Below are 12,696 nucleotides of genomic sequence, written 5' to 3' on the forward strand. Positions count from 1 at the left end.
GCGCTCCAACAGTTCGCTGTGCCCCCTTTAAAATCCGTAAACCAGTACAGCTGACATGTCAGTGCTGTATGAGAATAATGATTTTAGGAAGCGATAGTCACCCAGGAATTTGGGTGCCTATTTGAGCAGGAAAACTGTATTTCTGATTAATAAAGTATATTACAAAAAAACATTATGGGCTATTTAGAACAGTTTAAAGGAAAGCTGTATAAAAGTTGATTTGCTCATTAAAGGGGTTATCCGATATCTAAAATATCCCCCCTGATGCCCGGGCCCCTTGTATGGATTATACTTACCTGCCCCCAGCACCCGCGTCGCTCCAGATCCCTGCACGGTCGCTCCGGATCCCAAAACATCCGGGATTGGGTGCAGCCAATAGCAGGCCGTGATGGGACCAGCCTCAAGGGGGCTCGTCCCTGTCGCGGCCTGATTTTGGCTGCTCCCCCCATCGCTGGATGTTTTGATCCGAGTGCCGGGGAACAGATAAGTATAATCCATACAAGGGGTCGGGGCATTGGGGGGGGGGGGATATTTTAGATATCGGATAACCCTTTACCCTTGTCAGTTTTTATTGTTGGTATGCATCTCATTTAACTATAAATGTTGAAATATATGTCATGCTGGTCATAAAATCATTCTACAGTATATGTAATTTTTTCAGCTATAGCATACCTGTCTTGGGCCATACACATGAGAAGCTCCCCAATAAACATGCAATCTAAGAGAGGGGATAAGCTGCTGCCTCTGGCTACCTGTATGCACAATGGACTGTCGGCCAACCCTGCAGAAATCTGAAGGTTCAGCTTGTATAAGTCCAATATGTATGGCCAGCTGTGGGATAACATATTATATGCACGGTGGCTCAGTGGTTAGCACTGGTGCCTTACAGCACTGGGGTCCTATGTTCGAATCCGACCAAGGACAACATCTGCATGGAGTCTGCGTGGGTTTCCTGCGGGTACTCAGGTTTCCTCCCACACTCCAAAGACATACTGATATAGACCTTAGATTGTGAGCCCCATTGGGGACAGTTGGATGCTAATGTCTGTAAAGCGCTACGAAATATAGTGGCGCTATAAAGGTGCATAAAATAAATAAATAAACGATGTATAGTTCACATATATAGGAATACAAATCTCTACATTATGTTGTTATTTTACTTATCTTACTTTTACTTCATTTTATTTATGCTCCTTACTGTTATAAAATACTGCAGAGCTCACAATTAACGATACAAAGAGTTAATAATGTAAAAAAAAAAAAATTGTGAAAGATATGTCTAAGTCAGTGAGAGGACAGGAAACCACAAGGCTGAAAAATGTTGAAAGGAGATGTGACTTTCTCATCTGAAAAGTACCAGTGTCTATGTTACTTTCAGCCCCATGGGAGGGAAGGAAACGCCCTGAATCCCTCAGGCTTTCCTGTACACAGACATGTTCTTAATTCTTAACTATGATATTCACATTGCAGAAGAACGTAAATTAGATGAACGCATTTTTTAAAACTAGGTCCAAACTGATGTGCTGAATAATTTCTTATAGCAGTCAGAGCTCTGTGGCTCTTCTAAAAAGATCCAAATCCTTTACACAGACAAAGAGCTAAAAAAATAAAATTTGCTCAGCCTGCTTTCACCACTAGAGGGAGCTTAGGATCTTATCGCATACAGCTTATACTGTATATTAACAGGGTTTTTATAAAAACGGCCCTTTCTTCTAACATTTTAGGTAATAGTTCCCCATCCTTTGCTCTGCCGATACCACTGTCCCCGCTCCCCTCATACAGGCTGCGTGCTCTTTTTATTTTTAAGCAAATTTTCTTTGCACCGTGGGCCGTAGGAATGTGTTAAAAAATATGTCCTCATCGTTTAAAATGCCCTCCACAATAAGACTAGTATTGTCGCACGACAGATAGGGCACAACTATACTGCAACATTTGTTGTGCGACATTTTGTTGCACCAATGTTGCGCGACACTTTTTATAATGGCAGTCTATGGTGTCGCACTGCAACATGCTGCGACTGCGACGCGACAGTCGCTGAAAAATCCATCTCAAATGTCGCAGTCGCAGCATGTTGCAGTGCGACACCATAAACTGCCATTATAAAAAGTGTCGCTCAACATTGGTGCAACAAAATGTTGTCGTGTAGACCTAGCCTAAAGTGGACGCAGCACTTTGCCGAGTGCTGTGGCCCCTTCAAATGGCTGATGGTTGGGGATCCAGCGAGACGGACCCCACCAATGGTCTATCCTATACTGTGGACCTGGAAAGAATATAACATTAAGAGAATACTGGAGATAAAAATGACATGGTGTCAAAAGGTGGGCACTCACTAAACAAAGGGTGGGACAGCAGTGATCAGTAGAACATTTATCCAGCTGCACAACCTAAATTAAGCTGTGCCTCATACTGCAGCTTGCTCAACCCCATTTTATCACTAAAGGGGCTGTCCCACAATTAAATATTCAGTTTCCCTGTTAAATCTTCCACATTACAAGTTTTCAACTTGAAGCATTTAGAAAATGTCTTCCGTGTTTAGATATTGCTGTTACAAGCTTGTTATAGCGCTCCCTGGTGGTCTTTTGATTCCTTTCTCAGGGTGTCTATCTAATGTTCTCAGTGCTGGAGAGAAGAACCTGCTGCTAATGTGACGTCTGGCCTTCAAACCTGTGCACAAGAGGATGGGGGAAGTAGGATGGAGCTACTGAGCATCTGACCTCAAAACAGGTGGACATTCTGAGAAAAAAAATCAAAAGAACATCAGCAGACAGCCCCCTTAATGGTTAGTCAGGTTGGTCATATCGATACTTCAACTATTTTAGGTGATAGGCCATAGGTTTTCTGGAAAAACCCTTAGGTTTTATGCACATGACCATGTCTGTATTGTGGTCTGCAATTTATGGATCTGCAAAATATGGACACTTTCTGTGTGTAATCCTCATTTTCCACTCCCATCACTAGAAATGACTATTCTTGCCCCCAATACAGACAAGAATAGGACATGTTCTATAATTTACGTAACGGAGACACAGATGCCACCCGTGTGCTGTCCGTTTTAGTTTTTTTGCGGACCCATGTAAATGAATGCAGATCAGGCACAAATACAAAATACAGTCATGTGCATGAGGCCTGCAGTTCTAGGTTCTGATCCATCAACAAATCCTGGCATCGGGCCAATTATGAAAAGCCAAATGGATTCTTGGAGCCCTGGTGGCTATTAGACACGCTGAGCTATAGGACAAAACAGGCAGCATGAAATAAAAATGATATACTAATTCAGAATATGTCCCAGAGGAGGATTCTCTATGGAGGATCAGACACGGCCGATATCAGATGAGATTTAATGTAATCAGTTGCCCTACATCTGTCTGAATCCTTCCATTGAGGGGTGGATCATAAGGTAGCCTTCTGTAAACTAGCCACAACTCTTAAATTGCGCTACCTGATCCGGAATTCGACCCGCACGGTTACAAACAGGGATGCCAAGTGACCATCACAGCTATACTTTACCGTACTATTATCTATCCAGTAGGCTGCACTGAATTGGACACAGGGCACCCAATAGACACAAGGCCCTCCCTTTATCCAGGACCGCTTCGAGACCCTTATCCGCTCTATGAGTGGTCACATGATCGGATGTGCTTCGTCCTCCTCTATATATTATCGCTGGGTTTAATATAACATGTAACGACACCGAGGCACCAACAACGGTGCTCTGTTTATTTACCTGCTCTCCATTTATCTGTTTTTCTGATTATCCATATATCTAACTTCATCACCCCCTGATGATCCCACTCTGTGGGGGAAACGCGTCGGGGTTTTCTCTGATGACTATCCTAACCATCATATTATTGGGTGTTTTTAGATTACTCGGTGCACCTTGTACCTCTTGATGTGGTTCCACATCAACAGGGCTGTATACATAGGGCACTTTTTCTATATATTTGCTTGTCTGTTTATTTGGTAGCCTACCACTTAGCCAGCATCCACCACCTGTCATAATTCGAGGGAACGGCAGGAGGCGGTAGTCTAGGCTCGAGGACAGGGAGTCCCCACCACTAGGGGGTGTCCCTGGGCTGAGGTGTAGCTCAGGGTATCAGCGTAGGGATACTATTCCCCCACTCATTATCAGCTCACCCAGCCATTGGAGGTGCTACCCTTTAAACAGTATAGTGGAGTTTGTCATGTCATACGTGTTTGATTTTCATTAAAAGTAATTATATATTTTTTCATAAGGGTTGACTTTACTGCTGGACTAGACTAATTCAGAATAGGCTGATTGGCTAAAGTGGTGGAGGGAATAATGTCATCAGGTGTGGTGGTCTTGAGTTGTGCCTCCTTCTTTGGTGATCTCCTAATCCTAGAGGTTTAGCTCTCTTTGCCAGTGCTGTGCCCTCTGCACTTTGATTGACAGGGCCAGGCAGACGGGATCGCAATTATACCGCCTGGCCTTGTCAATCAAAGTGCAGTTGCAGAGAGAGCTGAGCCTCTAGGAGTAACAACCTCTCCCCTCATATATTAACCCTTAGGATACCAGAGTTTTTTTCGTTTTCATTTTTCTTCCCTATTTTCCATGAGCCATAACTTTTTTATTTTTCCGTTCACATAGCTGTATGAGGGCTTATTTTTTGTGGGACAAGGTGTACTTTCTAATGGCACAATTTAATATGGCATACAATGTAGTGGGAAGTGGTAAACAAATTTCCAAATGCAATTCCTCCACCTTTTTACGGGTTTTGTTCCCACGGCGTTCCATTTGTGAAAAAACTGATCTGTGCCGTTCATTCTCTGGGTCAGTACAATTACAACGCTACCACATATTATAGGTTTTTATGTCTCAATAGTATAAAAATAAAATTCAACTTTATTTTTTTTACATCACCATATTCTGACTCCATAACTTTTTTTATAATTATATTTACTGAGCTGTAGCTGTACAATCTGTAGTTTTTACTGATACCATTTTGGAGTGTGTGTGACCTTTTGATCACATTTTATTACATTTTTGGGGGAAGAAAAGGGATAAAAAAAAATGGCAAATTGGCCATTTTGACCCTTTTTTCCATTACGCCAGTCATCGTATTGAAAAAATATTTTGATATTTTAACAGTACAGTGATTTTTGGATGCGGTGATGCGCATGATGTACATATTTTTTGTTATTTATGTATTTATTTTGTATTTTACGGAAAGGGGTGATTTAAAGTTTTTATATTACATTTTTTATATATTTTTACCATTTTTTTTACTTTTTTGAAGCTCGTATTTGAGCCTACAAAGTAATTTTTTTTTATTTTGAACAATCAAGGGTCTTTTAGACCCATTATTTGTACAGAATTGCTCATTTATTATGTTGGCCTGCCACCTGCTGAGCAAAATAAGAATTGCAGCTTAAATACCCTGGGTATATTTATTTTGTTCCCTAAGGCCTCTTTCACACGGGTGAGATTTCCGCACGGGTGCAATGCGTGAGGTGAACGCATTGCAACCGCACTGATCCCGGACCCATTCATTTCTATGGGGCTGTGCACATGAGCAGTGATTTTCACGCATCACTTGTGCTTGCGTGAAAATCACAGCATGTTCTATTTTGTGCGTTTTTCACACAACGCAGGCCCCATAGAAGTGAATGGGGCTGCATGAAAATCACAAGCAACCATGTTATAAGGGAAAATAATAAATTATTCACAACACCTAACCCAAATCCGAACTTCTGTAAAGAAGTCCGAGTTCGGGTACCAAAAATGCTGATTTTTCTCACACGCGTGCAAATCAAAATGTTTTGCACTCGCGCGGAAAAATCACGCATTTTTTTTTGCGACACACCCGCATCTTATCCGGCCCAAATCTGTGGTCCGGATCTATGTGGTGAGGGCGGTTTAGCAGGACCTGCACTGACGACACCGCGCTCACAACATGGTGAGCACGATGACGTCATCAAAGGTCCTTTTGCAGGTCCTGCAAGAAAAACAAAGAAGAGGATACCGGCTGCGCGATCAAGTGGATGTGGTGAGTAATGTTTTTATTATTTTTTAACCCTCAATTGACATTTGACTTTGCAATCTGTATTAAAGAATGCTATTATTTCCATTATAACCATGTTATAATGGAAAATAAAAAGTAAATGGGGTCCTGGGTCACGCATCCCTCGTCTCCTTAGCAACCATGCGTGAAAATCGCACCGCATCCGCACTTGCTTGCGGATGCGATTTTTACGCAGCCCCATTAATTTCTATAGGGCCTGCGTTGCATGAAAAACGCAGAATATAGAACATGCTGTGATTTTCACGCAACGCACAAGTGATGCATGAAAATCACCGCTCATTTGCACAGCCCCATGGAAGTGAATGGGTCAGTATTCAGTGTGGGTGCAATGTGTTCACTTCACGCATTGCACCCGCGCGGAATACTCTCCCGTGTGAAAGGGGCCAAAGTGTAATACGAAGCGATCAAAAAGTCTTATGTACCCCAAAATGGTACCAATCAAACCGTCATCTCATACCGCCAAAAATGAGACTCTACCTAAGACAATCGGCCAGAAAAAAAAAAAAAATGATGGCTCTCCGAAAATGGCAACACAAAAACAAGATTTTATTCTGTTCAAAAAGGCTTTCACTGTGTAAAACATAACAAAAATAAAAATGATAGGCATATTGGGTATCGTCGCGTCTGTAACAACCTGCTCTATAAAAATATCACATTATATTCCCCCTCAGATGAATGCTGTAAAAAAATTAAAACTATGCCAAAACTGCCATTTTTTTCACCTTGCCTCACAAAAATTGTAATACCAAGCGATCAAAAAGTCTTATGTACCCCAAAATGATACCAATGAATATTCCTACATATGAAGATTTGCGCTCTCATCCGGCGTTGTCTAACCTTTCCACTTTCCATTTGGCCTATTTACTTCAACAGATAAAAAAACACTTAACAATCTTCCCGAGGGATATGGCCTACACCACATTTGAAAAATTAGCTTTACAAATGAAGGAACCAAAAGGTAAACTTTCCCAACTGTATGACACCCTACTCTCCAACCAAGGTTCAGAGACTCCTATATTTATTCAGCAATGGGAGGCAGAACTGAATATTCAATTATCCCCCTTAGAAGTAAAACATGCGCTCAGAGCGTTTCTTAAGGTGTCCAGGTGCGTCAAACTGCAAGAGAACAGCTATAAAGTTTTAACAAGATGATATTATACACCTCAAAGACTTCATCGCATGTTTCCTGAGTGTAGCCCTATGTGCTGGAGATGCAACCTAGAAATAGGTATGCACACACATATCTGGTGGAAATGTACCAAGATAACTTATTACTGGCATGAGACTTGTAAACATATATCTGACATTTGTAACTTGAAATGATCTATTTCCCCAAAGATTTGCCTTTTAGGAGTCTTAGAGGAATTCAGTTGCCCCAAACATATACGTTCGTTATGTAACACTTTGCTAGCGGCAGCTAGACTTATGTTGGCAATAACATGGAAACAACCAAACCCGCCAACTATTCAAAATTGGATCCTCAAATGTAATCAACTTTATCGCCTCGAACAAATTGCACATTGGGATGCTCGCACCCCTATGCAGTTCGAACATGTTTGGAATCCATGGAAAAAGTTTAGAAATTTTTCCGGGACATGAGTCCTTACAGTAGGTGGAGCTATCTGCGAAAGTGAGACCCCTGCCTTTGAGTTGCCTCCCTTTGAATGGATTTTCTTTGGTTGTGAGCACTCTTTTATAGTTGCTCCTAGTTGGAGTCCGTACAAGACATTACACTCTGCGCCTGCCTCGATGGAATTCTGTGTTTTGCAATGCACCTCCCCACTTCTCTTCTTTCCCCCTTTTGTTTTTACTTCCCCCCCCCCGTCTTTGTTCCTTTATACATTGTTGTGTTTAGAGGTAATCCGATTAGATCTCTAATGGATACTCATGTGTCTGTTTATTGAGATAAGCAGATGAGTTGTATTTGAAAATATCATCTAGATGAGACTGAATATGGTAATCATTTGCAATTACAATCATATGTTTATAATGTGTGAGCAGGCTATATGTATACCTCCAAAAGGTTGTAACCATGCTGACCTCTTTGTTATGTATTTCTTGTTGGAAAACAATAAAAACAATTTTAAAACAACAAAATGATACCAATGGAAATGGAAACATCACCTCATCCCATAAAAAATTAGCCCCTACATAAGACCATTACTTAAAAAATAAAAACCAATGGCACCCGTAAACCAATCCATCAAAATCTGCGAGGCAAAAGCCATATAGCGCTCCTTCCGTTCTGAGTCCTGCCATGAGCCCCCACAGCAGTTTACCATCACATATGGGGTGTTGCCGTATTCAAGAGAAAATAGATAACAAATTATCGGTTGCTTTTTTTCCTGTTACCCCTTGTGAAAATAAAAAAATTGGGGCTAAAGCAACATTTTCTTGGAAGAAATGAAACTTTTCATTTTCATAGCCAAGTGTTTCCAAATTCTGTAAAACGCTTAGGGGGTCAAAGTACTTAGTACCCCCCTTAATATATTCTTTAAGGGGTGTAGTTTCCAAAATGGGGTCACTTTTTGAGGGTTTCCACTGAAGGGGTACATCAGGGTCTCTTCAATTACAAAATGGTGCCTAAAAACCATTCTAGCAAAATCTGCCTCCAAAACCCATATTGTGGACATAATTCACAGCAGAATTTTTATTTATTTTTTTGTTTGTCTTTTATAACTCAGTATGTTTATTGCTCGGTACATTCAATCAAACAGCAGTGTGTGAACGTTTTCGGCTTGCGGGCCCTCATCAGACACTGTGCCGCAGATGGGATGAAAGAGTCGCAGTGTCCTAAATTAGGCTGTAACACCTATGTGAAATGGCACTATCCGTGCCATTTCACATACAGTACAGACCAAAAGTTTGGACACACCTTCTCATTTAAAGAGTTTTCTTTATTTTCATGACTATGAAAATTGTAGATTCACACTGAAGGCATCAGAACTATGAATTAACACATGTGGAATTATATACATAACAAAAAAGTGTGAAACAACTGAAAATATGTCATATTCTAGGTTCTTCAAAGTAGCCACCTTTTGCTTTGATTACTGCTTTGCACACTCTTGGCATTCTCTTGATGAGCTTCAAGAGGTAGTCACCTGAAATGGTTTTCACTTCACAGGTGTGCCCTGTCAGGTTTAATAAGTGGGATTTCTTGCCTTATAAATGGGGTTGGGACCATCAGTTGCGTTGAGGAGAAGTCAGGTGTATACACAGCTGATAGTCCTACTGAATAGACTGTTAGAATTTGTATTATGGCAAGAAAAAAGCAGCTAAGTAAAGAAAAACGAGTGGCCATCATTACTTTAAGAAATGAAGGTCAGTCAGTCCGAAAAATTGGGAAAACTTTGAAAGTGTCCCCAAGTGCAGTCACAAAAACCATCAAGCGCTACAAAGAAACTGTCTCACATGCGGACCGCCCCAAGAAAGGAAGACCAAGAGTCACCTCTGCTGCGGAGGATAAGTTCATCCGAGTCACCAGCCTCAGAAATCGCAGGTTAACAGCAGCTCAGATTAGAGACCAGGTCAATGCCACACAGAGTTCTAGCAGCAGACACATCTCTAGAACAACTGTTAAGAGGAGACTGTGTGAATCAGGCCCTCATGGTAGAATATCTGCTAGGAAACCACTGCTAAGGACAGGCAACAAGCAGAAGAGACTTGTTTGGGCTAAAGAACACAAGGAATGGACATTAGACCATTGGAAATCAGTGCTTTGGTCTGATGAGTCCAAATTTGAGATTTTTGGTTCCAACCACCGTGTCTTTGTGCGACGCAGAAAAGGTGAACAGATGCACTCTACATGCCTGGTTCCCACCGTGAAGCATGTAGGAGGAGGTGTGATGGTGTGGGGGTGCTTTGCTGGTGACACTGTTGGGGATTTATTCAAAATTGAAGGCATACTGAACCAGCATGGCTACCACAGCATCTTGCAGCGGCATGCTATTCCATCCGGTTTGCGTTTAGTTGGACCATCATTTATTTTTCAACAGGACAATGACCCCAAACACACCTCCAGGCTGTGTAAGGGCTATTTGACCATGAAGGAGAGTGATGGGGTGCTGCGCCAGATGACCTGGCCCCCACAGTCACCGGATCTGAACCCAATTGAGATGGTTTGGGGTGAGCTGGACCGCAGAGTGAAGGCAAAAGGGCCAACAAGTGCTAAGCATCTCTGGGAACTCCTTCAAGACTGTTGGAAGACCATTTCAGGTGACTACCTCTTGAAGCTCATCAAGAGAATGCCAAGAGTGTGCAAAGCAGTAATCAAAGCAAAAGGTGGCTACATTGAAGAACCTAGAACCTAGAACACTTTTTTGTTATGTATATAATTCCACATATGTTAAATCATAGTTTTGATGCCTTCAGTGTGAATCTACAATTTTCAAAGTCATGAAAATAAAGAAGACTCTTTGAATGAGAAGGTGTGTCCAAACTTTTGGTCTGTACTGTAGGTGTTACATCCAAATTTAGGACACTGCGACTCTTTCATCCCAACTGCGGCACAGTGTCTGATGAGGGCCTGCGAGCCGAAAACGTTCACACACTGCCATTTAATTGAATGTACTGAGCAATAAACATACTGAGTAATTAAAGACAAACTCGAAGGCCTCTTTCACACGGGCGTCATGTATTTTGCCCGGATAAGATGCGGGTGCGTTGCGGGAAAATGCACGATTTTTCCGTGCGAGTGCAAAACATTGTAATGCGTTTTGCACACGCGTCAGAAAAATCGCCATGTTTGGTACCCAAACTTGAACTTCTTCACAGAAGTTCCGGTTTGGGTTAGGTGCTGGGTAGATTGTATTATTTTCCCTTATAACATGGCTATAAGAGAAAATAATAGCATTCTTAATACAGAATGCATAATACAATAGGGCTGGAGGGGTTAAAAAAAAAAAAAAAAAAAAAAAAAAAAAAAATGTAACTCACCTTAATCCACTTGATCGCGCAGCCCGGCTTCTCTTCTGTCTTCTTTCTTCAGGACCTGGGTAAAGGACCTGTGGTGACATCACTGCGCTCATCACATAATCTTTTATCATAGAGATGGATCATGTGACGGACCATGTGATGAGCGCAGTGATGTCACCACAGGTCCTTTACCCAGGTCCTGAAGAAAGAAGACAGAAGAGAAGCTGCGCGATCAAGTGGATTAAGGTGAGTTAAAAAGAATTTTTTTTAACCCCTCCAGCCCTATTGTACTATGCATTCTGTATTAAGAATGCTATTATTTTCCCTTATAACCATGTTATAAGGGAAAATAATAATGATCAGGTTTCCATCCCAATCGTCTCCTAGCAACAGTGCGTGAAAATCCGCACTTGCTTGCGATTTTCACGCAGCCCCATTCACTTCTATAGGGCCTGCGTTGCGTGAAAAACGCAAAAAATAGAGCATGCTGCGATTGTCACGCAACGCACAAGTAATGCGTGAAAATCACTGCTCATGTGCACAGCCCCATAGAAATGAATGGGTCTGGATTCAGTGCGGGTGCAATGCGTTCACCTTACGCATTGCACCCGCACGGAAAACTCGCCCGTGTGAAAGGGGTCAAAGAAACTAAAAATTCTGCTGTGATTTATGTCCACTAGTGATTGGGGTGGGAACCCTATGCACAGCATACAAGACGGGAATCGACAAAGTCTGTTATTAAGTATTCAAAATCCATATTGTGCTCCTTTCCTTCTGATCACTACCACCTGCCCATAGAGCAGTTTACCACCACACATGGGTTATTTCTGTAAACTTCAGAATCAGAGTAATGCATATTGAGGTTTAGTTTGCTGTTGACCCTTGCTGTGTTGCAAGAAAAAAATGATTAACATAAAAAAATCTACCAAAAAAGTTACATTTTTAAATTTCACCTCCATTTTCCTTCAATTCTTGTGGAACACCTCAAGGGTTAACAAAGTTTGTAACATCAGTTTTAAATAATTTGAGGGGTGTAGTTTCTAAAATGGGGTAATTTATGGGTGGTTTCCATTACGTAAGCCCCTCAAAAACCCTTTTATAACTGAATTGGTGCTCAAAAAAATGGTTTTGGAGATTTTGTTGAAAATTAAAAAAATGACTTCTAAACTTCTAAGCCTTCTAACGTCCTACATTTTTTAAATTACATTTACAATATGATGCCAGCATAAAGCATACATATGGGGAATGTTGATTGGTAACTATTTTATGAGGAATTACTATTTGTTTCAAAAGTAGAAAAATTTTAATTTAGAAAATTTTGAATTTTTCCAAACTTTTAGTAAATTTTGGATTATTTTATAAATAAAGGTGAAATATTTACCACTGACATGAAGTACAATGTGTCATGCGAAAACAATTTCAGAATGGCTTGGATAAGTAAAAGCGTTCCAGAGTTTTTACCACATAAAGTGACACGTCTGATTAGCAAAAATCGGCCTGGGATGTAAGGTGAAAAGTGGCTTGGTACTAAAGGGGTTAAAAAAAAAAAAAGAAAGTTTACTTTCAGTGCCACCACAGGGAAAATAAATAATTGCACAGTGTGAAGTCAAATCAATGGGTTGTTTGTATAAGTTCTCTTGTACACGAACGTATTGGTTCCGTGCGGCGGCCAGGACGGATCCAAACCCATTCAACTTGAATGGGTCAGTGATCCGTCCGTTACGCAAAAAGACAGAAC

Source organism: Bufo gargarizans, chromosome 3, assembly GCF_014858855.1.
Source record: "Bufo gargarizans isolate SCDJY-AF-19 chromosome 3, ASM1485885v1, whole genome shotgun sequence".
Taxonomy (NCBI): domain Eukaryota; kingdom Metazoa; phylum Chordata; class Amphibia; order Anura; family Bufonidae; genus Bufo; species Bufo gargarizans.